Source organism: Anolis carolinensis, chromosome 5 (genome assembly GCF_035594765.1).
Source record: "Anolis carolinensis isolate JA03-04 chromosome 5, rAnoCar3.1.pri, whole genome shotgun sequence".
NCBI lineage: Eukaryota > Metazoa > Chordata > Lepidosauria > Squamata > Dactyloidae > Anolis > Anolis carolinensis.
The window spans coordinates 52,542,350-52,555,004 of NC_085845.1; the positions used below are offsets into that span (position 1 = coordinate 52,542,350).

General features: G+C 39.3%; 1 protein-coding gene across 6 annotated transcripts in view; it reads left to right on the forward strand.

Annotated features, from left to right (window-relative positions):
* Nucleotides 1–12,655, forward strand: part of gria2 (glutamate ionotropic receptor AMPA type subunit 2) — a 106,448-nt gene that overhangs the window by 12,115 nt on the left and 81,678 nt on the right. The gene's annotated exons all lie outside the window — the stretch shown is intronic.

A 12,655-nucleotide genomic window follows, 5' to 3' on the forward strand; every position in this document is an offset into this window, starting at 1 on the left:
AACCCTACTTGCCTAGTTTCCAACAGACCTCACAACCTCTGAGGATGCCTGCAATAGATGTGGGCGAAACATCAGGAGGGAATGATTCTGGAACATGGCCATACATCCCAGAAAAGTCACAGCAACCTATTATTATTATTATTATTATTATTATTATTATTATTATTATTATTATTATTATATTTTTATACCCCCGAAGGGGACTCAAAGCAGCTATATGAGTCTGCACTGCCATATAATACAGTTCAAAGCAGTCAATCTGGTTTTTAATGTGGCAGTGTAGATGGGAATGCTTCTGGAACATGGCCATACAACCTGGAAAACTCCTAGTGATTCCAACCATGAAAGCCTTCGACAACACAATAATAATAAATAAATAATATAGAATCCAGTTCAAAGCAGATAATGTGGATTATCTGCTTTGATAATCTTGATTATATGGCAGTGTAGAAGGGGACTCAGTCCCACCGAATGCAGGGTAGATCTACCAACTTGGAGGAAAAAAGGTACCACCAGATGGCAGAGTATTCTTAAGAATAGGAAAACAATGCTGATCTATTTCTCCTTTTTCTTTCTCTATCAACAATTGGGGCTTGGCTGTCAATGTACAAAAACATAGGCAATGCAGCGCATGTAAGAACCTGTCATTTGATTTCAAAATGGGAATGAATGGATTGGCCTAAAGTGGCATTAAAATGTGAGAAGAGGGAAATAACCAGTCCAGAAATGAAACACAAGGCTTATGTTCTCTCTGTGTTCTTTTTGCTCTGTACCCAATTTGTAGCAGGCAGCTTGTGAACGTTCAGTACTCTTCCTTGAAAGGATAAAAACAAGTCGATAGGCATATTTTGTAGAAAGAGAAGAACACAACAAAAAGCGCCCTCTCTCTTTTCAAGCATTTGACAGTGACGAGTGACTAATATCCAATGCTATTTAGGTATCTGTTACCTGAAAATTGATTGCATTCCCATTTTATGCCTGGTGAAAGAATAAGAGTTGCCAATAAGTACCAATTTTTTAAATTTTGATGGGAAATTTCACATTCAAAAGTATAATGGAAGATAATGAACAATGATGGATTTGCCTTCAGATACAGCACTACATGAAGTGAAACTATAATTCATACAATTTGCTAGATGTGACGTTAAATGTGCCAATAAGCCAAGTCCATTTAGCCTTTGTTATATCAGGGCAAAGCAATCACTTTCCCTCAATTTTGTGCAAGGAATGGACCTATGGTGGCAAGGTTTTTGGCTTCTCTTCTGTCCACAAATTTTATTCTGCCGTTATTTTATTTTTTTTAAAAATAATTGTAATTATTTCTCCTGTGCACACACACAAGCACATGCTTCTGCTTTAGAAATTTTAAGTAGTGAAGGAATAATATAACAACTTCATTTTTGTATCCTGCCTCCATCTCCCTGCAGGGACTCAGGGCAGCTAACATGGGCCCAAGCCCAAATTTCCACAATAAACAAGATAACATACATTCACAATAAAAACAAACATCATCGACATTTAAAATTACACAGATTAAACACCATTTTAAACAATAATATAATGGTAAATAAAACCTCCAAACAGGAACAGAGAGATATTGTAATTCAAATGACTGAAATACAATTGAAAGATTGAGCACAGGATATTCTAAAAGCAGAACTCGTCACTTCGGTGAAAACCTGACAGATCTGGATCTCAGTGAGGCAAATAGTGTCTCAACACATTAAAAATGACTATTATGTTTTGATAAACAGTGGACACATATCAGAGTGTTGTAATAAAAATAAATAATTTAAACAAATAATTTTCGGGGTGAGAAGGGCGGAATATAAATGATGTAAATAAATAAATTAAAAATAACTTTCCCACTATGAAAAAAATTGTATCCACACATTTTAAAGCAGGGGTGTCAAATTCATTTTCATTGAGGGCCACATCAGCCTAATTGATGCCTTCAAAGGGTCATTGAATCCATGGGGGGAGGGGGGGGAGAATCCATGGAAACTATAAATTTTTTATATAGTACCTGGTTCTCTTTCATTTTTACCCCATTTGGGTTCCCAGATGGTATTGAATGACTAGTCCTGTCACTTTTGATTCTCCGTCATGCAAACTGGGATAATGGAATTGCAACCCAACAGCACCTGTGGCTTGGAGATTTGGGAAAGGGCTACTGTAATGCACTCTATGTGGGGCTGCCTTTGAAAACGGTTCAGAAACTGCAGTTAGTGCAAAGGTCGGCTGCCAGATTACTAACTGGAGCTAGCTACACCGAACATACCACACCCCTGCTGAAGGAACTCCACTGGCTTCCGACAAGTTTCCGGGCTCAATTCAAGGTGCAGGTTATTGCCTGTAAAGTCCAATCTATATTCATGACCGCATTTCTTTCTACAAACCGGTGCAGGCTCTGAGATCGACAGTGGAGGCCCTTCTCTCGGTCCCACCACCGTCTCAAGCGCGGTTGTGGGGATGAGAGAGAGGGCCTTCTCTGTGGTGGCCACCGGGCTCTGGAATACCCTCCCAAAAGAGATTAGATTACCCCCCCCCCTTTCAATCCTTCCATTCCAACCTGAAAACATGGATGTTCAGACAGGCCTTTGACCTTGAGTAGGCTGAATGGACCCATATGAAGCTGACACTTGGCACTTTGTAAATTGGTGGCAGTTATCTATTGTTGTTTTAAAATTGTATTATTCTGATTTTATACTATACATGTTGACAGGAGTTGTTGTATAATTTTATATGACTTGATTTATACTTTTGTACCATTTTTACCTGTTGTATGTTATATGTGCATCCTGGAGTGCTTTGTAAGCCACCCTGAATCCCTTCGGGGAGATGGTGGCAGGATATAAATAAAGATTATCATTATCATTATCATTATCATTAGACATTTTAAAGCCAGGCTCCATATCCTAAGCCTTGTATGTAATTTTAAACCCCACTCTTCTCACTAAGCAGAACAAACTGGGCACCGCAGTTGAAGGGAGATGTTGACAAGCTGGAATGTGTCCAGAGGAGGGCAACTAAAATGATCAAAGTTCTGGAGAACAAGCCCTATGAGGAGAGGCTTAAAGTACTGGGCATGTTTAACCTGCAGAAGAGAAGGCTGAGAGGAGACATGATAGCCATGTACAAATATGTGAGGGGAAGTCATAGGAAGGAGGGAGCAAGCTTGTTTTCTGCTGCCCTGCAGACTAGGACGCGGAACAACGGCTTCAAACTACAGGAAAGGAGATTCCACCTGAACATCAGGAAGAACTTCCTCACTGTGAGGGCTGTTCGGCAGTGGAACTCTCTCCCCCGGACTGTGGTGGAGGCTCCTTCTTTGGAGGCTTTTATGCAGAGGCTGGATGGCCATCTGTCGTGAGTGCTTTGAATGAGATTTCCTGCTTCTTGGCAGGGGGTTGGACTGGATGGCCCATGAGGTCTCTTCCAGCTCTACTGTTCTATGATTCTATGATTCTATGAACTGCAGCTTTCCAGATGTTACTGTATTACAGCTTCCATCAGCTCTAGTCATGATGTCTAATGATAAGGAACACAGGAGTTGTAGTCCAGCATTTGGAGCAAGGCCATATAAAATGTCAAGATTAGGCAGATTCAGTTTGACACATGTGCCTTAAGTGTTGCAGGAATTTGTTATGCACAGATATATAATTGGGGGTTTTAAATGATAATTTGCGGGTTTTGTACAACTAACCCACAATGTTTCCAGAGAGATATAGGTGTTGAGACAGGAGAAAGATCACTTAATTTTTTTTAACCAACCCCCTGGTGATCTTGCACAACAGGTGATCTTGCACATCTTGCATAATAAAACTTTTGCATAGAAAACAGAATCTTATACAAAATCATGTAGGCTTGTGTACGTGTGTGTTTGTCTAGCAAATTTTCAGTTTTGTTCAAGAATTCATTTTCAATATTATTTTTGTTATTGTGTAAAGTTGATTTTGCATAGAAAATAGCAATCTTGCACAAAGTATATATGTTATGTCTCCAGATTCTTACATACGAAACTGTGTGCATTTCTGTATTGAGTAGTTCCCCGAAACATTTTAGAATGTTTCAATATCAAGTAAAGATTGAAAAACTCACATAACCATATTCCTCTTCTCAGCTGGGTTTTCTAAGTATTGACACACCCATTTTTTTTAAACCAGGAAATGAATAATGTCAAATATCACCCACATTCATCTGTCAGTTAATCACCTGCCCTCCTCTTCCTCCCAGCTGTTTGCTGAATACCACCGTACAAACATTTTTTCCATCTGTCCGTTCCTTGATCCTTCTCCTCTTCAGAGACTGGAGATAAATGTGAAATTGTAGAACACATCTATGCTACCCTTCACCACAAGTGCCAAGTGTATGACTGATGCTCAGTTATTATGAAGAGCCCATTAGGTGGACTGTATGAGTTATTACTCCCATTCATGGTTCATGGTATTCTATGTTCCCTATAATTCAGGGAAATTATACACAGAAAATGAAAATGTCTACAAAAACAAAATAAACTATATGAAGCATTATTTTGTTCATGTTTAAACCATGTATCACACGTTTGTAAAGCTAATAGTTGGCACAGTGGGGTATGCTAGACCAAGAAAGGGAAAAAGCACGTCTACGATTTCTAGTGGAAGAAAATTTCCAATTGGTACCAACAGTAAGCGGTTTCATCCCATTGTAAATGTAGCGGTTATAGGAGAAGGAAGAGTTTGCTTTTCTGCCCCTTGATGCCATAGTCCTGATTCAGTGTAACCCTTACTTCACAAATATTATTTATTTATGCAAATTCGCTACACATAGGTTAACAGACAATACTATTTTTTGACAAAGTCATCCCATTGTTTTTTATTGTTTGTTTGTAGAAATCTGTTATTATGTTGGTTCATATCACATCCACCTGCAAATATGCGTGGTACATTTAGAGGCAATTTATCATTTATACTGTTATTTGTGAGAAATAGGTTTCAATCCTGAGAAATATGACCTGGAAATACCCAAAAGTGCAATTAGATATGTGTCTTTTAAAAAGTGAGCATGGACACTGTAGAATTCATAGTTTGACACCACTGTAACTTCCATGGTTCAATGATATGGAATTGTGGGATTTGCAATTAAGTGAGACATCGGCACAGCAGACAAGATAAAAACTACAACTCCCATGAATTCAGTGGGATTGAGTTCATGCATTGTAGTGTAAGTGAAAAGCTAGGAAGATGGAGAACACGTAGTCCTCCAGATGCTGGCCTGTAACTCTGATGATCCCACACCATTGGATATACTGGTTATGGGTCAAGGTAGCTACGGTTCAACATTTGGAGGACCACATTGTACCATAACAGTGTAACATAGGATTTTGGAAGGCAACATTTTGATATCTAGAATTTTCAGCTTTGATCGTTTCACATATGGAAACATGGGATGTTTTCAAGAATACATGGAGGAATTTTCCAGGCATTACATAATTGAAACAGGATTGCTGGAAGCAATATGTTATAATTAACCGTGAAGTCATGTGTGTGATAATCTGAAAATACGTTCCACTAATTTAAATGGGACTTCTTGATACTGCTGTTTGATTTCAAGTCATTTCTGATTTACGGTGATCTTATGGTTTTCTTGGCAAGATTTGTTCAGAGGGAGTTTGCCTTTGCTGTCCTCTGGGGCCAAGTGTGCATGGCTTACTCAAGACACCCATTCGGTTTCCATGGCCAAGTGGGGATTTGAATGTTGGTCTTACTTCTGAGTAGGTGCATTTAGAGGTGCAGGATATCATTACAATCAGTTAATGGATCCATTGTCTTAATCTGGTCTATAACATTTTGTTAGACTAAAATGTGCTCCTAGTTAATTATGTTTAATGTAAGTAAGTGTTAATGGTTTAGAAATTATTTTTAAAATTAATTTATTTTTGCTGGAGGCAAGAGTCATCTCTGAGAGAGTTTATAAATCATATATTTTAGGAGAATACCTACTGTGTGAAATATGTTTATCATATAAAAAGAAAAAAGAAAATGGGTGTATTCTCAAAATAGTTGGGATATTTTTTTTTTTTGCATTTAGAGTTATGCAGACTCGGACAATTAATTGATACATAATTAGTCAGCTACCCTTCCTTTAGCTGAGTGACAGCTCTAACTCTCATTAGTAATTTCTGGAGCATAATTTATTATGTCATACTAGTAACAAAATGAGTTATGTGGGTTGGAGTGTAGAACAAATGATATCATGTTCTCCGGAGGCATCTTAAAATGTCAAATGTCATAAGTGATTTATTTGGGAGGGGGTTTGGGGGGGAAATAGAAAAATCCTATTTCTTCTTCATGGAAGAGCTTCCTATAGGGTGAAATAAAAGTGTGATGAAATAAATATATTCATTCCTACAGTAACTTCACACTGAAGAATAGGCGAGATCCTGGAAGTCTGTGTTAAGGCTTGGACATTTCCATTTTAAATCAAATCTTAGCATTCTACAGGGATCTCTGCAACATGACATCTTGGCAAGGGAATGCTGACTCATTCCTCTTAGAGTCCTTCATAATGGAAACAAACCAGCAGGCACCCTCTTAGGCAAACCCTCTTCATGTGTATGACTGGGGTTATAAAGCACAGATGTGATCATGAGATGTGCCTGGAGAATTCATAATTGGTTTTGCTTTTTTCTTCTAGATGGAGGAAAAAAATATGGGTCAAAGAAATCCTACAGCACATCCTTAATTTCAGAGGTGCATTGGCTATAAAGATTAGAATTAGACTCAGATCTCTTGTACCAGCACAATTGTGACACTATAATTATGACATCTCAGCCCCTTCAACACAGCTGAATAAAATCCCACACTATCTGCTTTGAACTGGGATATGTGGTAGTGTGGACTCAGATATTCCAGTTAAAATCAGATTTTATGGATTATTCTGCCTTGATATTATGGGTTATATGGCTGTGTGGAAGAGCCCTCGGTATACTTAGAATCATAGAATCATAGAATCATAGAATCATAGAATAGTAGAGTTGGAAGAGACCACATGGGCCATCTAGTCCAACCCCCTGCTAAGAAGCAGGAAATCGCATTCAAAGCACCCCCGACAGATGGCCATCCAGCCTCTGCTTAAAAGCCTCCAAGGAAGGAGCCTCCACCACGGCCCCGGGGAGAGAGTTCCACTGTCGAACAGCTCTCACAGTGAGGAAGTTCTTCCTGATGTTCAGGTGGAATCTCCTTTCCTGTAGTTTGAAGCCATTGTTCCGTGTCCTAGTCTGCAGGGCAGCAGAAAACAAGCTTGCTCCCTCTTCCCTATGACTTCCCTTCACATATTTGTACATGGCTATCATGTCTCCTCTCAGCCTTCTCTTCTGCAGGCTAAACATGCCCAGCTCTTTAAGCCGCTCCTCATAGGGCTTGTTCTCCAGACCCTTAATCATTTTAGTCGCCCTCCTCTGGACGCTTTCCAGCTTGTCAACATTTCCCTTCAACTGTGGTGCCCAAAATTGGAACAGTCATCCTTTCACAGTTCGGTGCCATCTCTATGCAGATGACACTCAACTCTACTACTCCTTTCCATCTAATTCCAAGGAAGCCCCTTGGATCCTGGACCAGTATCTGGCCACTGTGATGGACTTGAAGCTCAGGTGTTGGCAGTGGCCGGGAGGGCTTTCACACAGTTAAAACTTATGTGCCAGCTGCAACCATACCTCAAGAAGTCTGACTTGGCCATGGTGGTCAATGCCTTAGTTACCTCCAGATTGGACTACTGAAATGTGCTCTATGTGTGGCTGCCCTTGAAGATGACCTGGAAACTACAATTGGTTCAACAGTCGGTGGCCAGGTTGTTAAGTGGAACGAATTATAGGGAGTGGACAACCTCCCAATTAAAACAACTCCACTGGCTGCCAATAAGTTTTTGATCCCAATTCAAGGTGCTGGTTATTGTCAGAACCCTGGCAGCAGAGCACCAATAACCATACACAGAGGCCAGTCTCTATCTAATATCTTTATTAAATAAATATATAAAATCAATAAAAACAAGTGAAGAATATAGTTCAGAAGCAGACCTTTCAAAAGAGGTCAAATATAGTCCAAAAATGTATTGTCCAATAAATGATATTAGAGTTCAAAGTTTTAATCCACTTGACCGAAACACACACTATTGCCAAGCAATAGTGTGGGGAAATGACAGAGTCTTAGAGTCCAATGAAGCTTGACAACAAGGCTGGAAATGAACTTGATTCTTGACTAGATCTGTGACTGGAGACAAGGCAAAACATGAAGCATGAAGCAGGGTCTGTGGTAAAAACGCAAGGCAGGGCAAGGCTTGAAGCTTGATCCGGGAAGCAAGGAACTGGGTTTACGAAGTCCACACATGATCTCTCTCCTGAAGGTGATCAATTGACTCCGCAAAGAATCCCTCTCGCCAAACACCTATATTGGGTCTCGTTTTCCCGCCAACAGAACTCTTTCCCTAGAGAACGAGAAGCGAAACCCAACTCTGTCCAGATGTGTGACTCCTTAGAATTTCCCAAGGGAAGCAGGCCTAATCAGCTTGATTTTTGGCAGCGATGCGTAAACTCCTCCGTTGGGCTTCTCTGACTCCCCTTTCTCTAGAATAAGATTCTTTCCTGGGAAATGGAGGGGAGTTCTGCCCAAGGCCTGTTTGGCTGAATTCTTGAGGGAAAACATCAACATCCTGCAGGTGAAGGGACTCCGGCTCTTGCTGAACCGGCGAAAACCCCATGTTTTCCTCTTCGTCTGCCACCATAGTACTAGGAACAGGACTACAAGGCCCATGAGTCCTCACAGTTATAACCTATAAAGCCGTAAATGGTTTGGATCCAGCCTATGTACGTGATCACATCTTCTGCTATGAATCTACATTAACCTTAAGATCCGTTGGGGAGGCTACTGGCTTCTGGTATCAGTTGTTGAGTTTATGTTTTTATTATGTTTTACATGTTTTATGGGGTTAATGCCTTGTAATGCAAATGTATTTTATGGTGATGTATTTTAATTTTTGTTCCACTGGGCTTGGGCCCCATGTAAGCTGCCCCAAGTCCCTTTGAAGAAATGGGGTGGGATATAAGAATAAAGTTATTATTATATTATATTATTTGCTGAGATTAGGGGCCAAGGTCCCAAATGAAACCCAAAAACTGTTTTTTAAAAGTTTTTTTAAAATCCTATTTTTACACCTTTTTAGGAATTCCTAGGTCTCTCGGCATAACTCTATGTTCAGCTTTCACTGGAAACTGACCAAGAATCCTATTGGAGCACCTAGAAATGCCTAGACAGCTGTTCTCCCTAGAAATCCCTAGGTCCTCCAGCATGACTGGAGGAAGTTGACCAGTCACAATGGAAGACCTGGGTATTCCTAGACAGAACATTTAAAAATCAAATCCATGAATAATCAAATTCTCAGAAGTCAAAACTGTACATATTATACTCAGCAGAACTGCATTCTGCTACTAGAATTGTCAGCACACAAAATCAAGTAAGATGGAATTAATTCCAAAAGCAAGAGACTGAAGTTCTGAATAAAAGGTTTTAAATAGTAAAAAATATTGTTCGTTAGCCAAAAGAGAAGTGTGCTAATGCACTAAAATAAAGCTTCTCAAACTCTCTGTTCTAACATCAAGCCTTATATACATTTTTCTGCAGAAGCAAATTACAAAAGTGAGAGGTGCAAATCATAGAAACGCATGATTAAGATCAACCCAAGACCCCTCCTCATTAATTAATTTTAAAAGTAACCCCTCAGCAATTTTTCAACCTTAGAAATAAAAGAATCTCAGCATTTCACTGTTTGTGTTACCTTAGACAGACAAATATCTCTTCCCTATGTCTGCTTTTTGACAGTTATTGCACTGTTTCCATATGACCTTTGGGCATTTGCCTTAATATTATTTTTAACAGTTTTCTGGTGAATTACCATCAATGTGATTAACTTCCTCATTATCTGTTTTCTCAACTCTTGAACTGTCAAATGTTTAGTCAAAATTTAGCAGCATTTTTCAGACCCCATACTTTATACTTTAAAACTGAGAAAAAACATCTAAATTAAATAATATATAAATATTTATTCTGTGTCTACAGAATTGCCCTCCTGCTATAAGAATCCTCTTCTACCCAGTGCTATCAGAGATGTGATGGAAGATATATTAGCAAAAGATCCAAAGTTTGTAGGAGCTGAAAAGGTTGGGACCTGTGTAAACATGCATGCGATCAAACATGAATAATATTCTTTCATCTTTATTAGTATTTGAAGACCTTAATACAGTGGTTATCAACCTGGGGTCCCCAGATGTTGTTGCCCTATAACTCTCAGAAATCCCAGCCAGTTTACCAGTTGAAGGTCAAAAACATCTGGGACCCCTGGTTGAGAACCACTACCTTAAAATATAGTATTTAGAGGGTTATCACCTTCTGAATTAAGGAGAGGAAATATAATTTGTATCAAGCATTTATTCACAAAAATAAAGGGAATTAAATTATAATTAAATACATAGAATCATAGAATTATAGAGTTGGAAAAGACCTCATGGGTCATCCAGTTCAACCCCCTGCCAAGAAGCAGGAAAATTGCATTCAAAGCACCCCTGACAGGTGGCCATCCAGCCTCAGCCTAAAAACTTCCAAAGATGGAGCCTCCACCACACTCCAGAGCAGAGAGTTCCACTGCTGAACAGCTCTCACAGTTAGGAAGTTCTTCCTAATGTCCAGGTGGAATCTCCTTTCCTGTAGTTTGAAGCTGTTGTTCTGCATCGTAGTCTCCAAGGCAGCAGAAAACAAGCCTGCTTCCTGCTCTCTATGGCTTCCCTTCACATATTTATACATGGCCATCATGTATAAATAACCTATGTAACCTATGTAATATTACATAGACAAGGATATTCTGGTTAAAATGGCCAGGTTTTAAAATGTTGCCACTTGCAGAGTGATCAGTTTATCAGAACTGTGAAGTGGGCTCACATTATACAGGGGAATTATTGACTACTGGTTTATCAGATTAGAAGAATTATTTCTTTTAAACCCATCTGTCAGCTTTCCAAAGCTATGTATAACACATAACAGCACTACTCAATCATTCCATATTTCATCATAAAAAACTTACACAAGGATAGTATGTCTGCTAATATGCATAATTTTGTTTATTTTGCCTGATTAATTCTGCATCTGTTAATCCAGAAAAGGATGCTTTTAAGACTTCTAAAGCTTCAGTGGACAGTGAAAAATTGGATCTAACATTATGAGTATATTCAGCTCTACTGTGCTTGAGCTTTTAAATAAACAAAAAGATGATACACAGATAAAAACTGGATCAGGATCATAACTAGAGGCAAGGGTTTTCACTCCACGTGCTTTCCATGGTCGTGACGTCAACCTCTTAGTACCTATTTGCAATGAGAGCTGCCTTTGTGTCTTTGGGGTTTTCTTCCTATTCCATAGAGGTTGTATGGGGATCTCTGATATGGGCAACTTACCCATGCCTCTATCTCAATCTGGTGCAGACAACCATAAAAAAGAAATAAGCAAAGATGGGTTAAAGGATGTAAGCAATCTCATTTGTAGTTTGAACCATATTCATCCACCAGGCATTGTGCTCAAACCATAAACTATGTTCTAAAATCAGCTATATATATCTATCTATATCTATATCTATACACATAATAAAAATGGAAATCTGTATGTGTGTATGTGGCAGGGTGTCCATTTACACAGACAAGCTCCTGCCTCCACAAATAGCTATAGCTCCCACTATGCAGGAAACACCAATGACCCTTCTTCCAGTGACCTTGCAGGTTATAGCGAGCGCCATGAACATGTCCAAGAACCCTGCCAATGTCCTCCACAAACACCAACTGCCCACCACCCAAATGAAGGCTTTCATACGGGGACAATTTAATCATAGATTTTCTGTTTTTCCTCTACCAGAGATACCCCCCTAGTGTTCCTTTCTCTCTCCATTGGTGTGGAATTTGCATGACACCACCCACTGCCTCTCCCTTAACCCTTCCCTATTCTTTTCTATGATACAGAGCAAACAAAGGCATTGATCAGCAACTGAGGTTTGGGGAGAATTCACCATGATTTATAGGAGTTGTAAGTACTGGGATGTATAGTTCACTTGCAATCTAAGAGCGCGCTGAACTCCACCAAAGATGAAATTGGACCAAACTTGGCACACAGAGCCCCCATGACTAGCAAAAATACTGGAGGTCTTCGGGGAAAATTCACCTTGATTTGGGGGAGTTGTGGTTTACCTACATCCGGAGAGCACTGTGAGCCCAAACACAGAAATTGACTTCAGGTACCCAAGTACATACAGTAGAGTCTCACTAATCCAAGCCTCGCTTATCCAAGCCTCTGGATAATCCAAGCCATTTTTGTAGTCAATGTTTCCAATATATCGTGATATTTTGGTGCTAAATTCATAAATACAGTAATTACAACATAACATTACTGCGTATTGAACTACTTTTTCTATCAAATTTGTTGTATAACATGAAGTTTTGGTGCTTAATTTGTAAAATCATAACCTAATTTGATGTTTAATAGGCTTTTCCTTGATCAGTCCTTATAATCCAAGATATTCGCTTATCCAAGCTTCTGCTGGCCCGTTTAGCTTGGATTAGTGAGACTCTACTGTATATATAAAACGA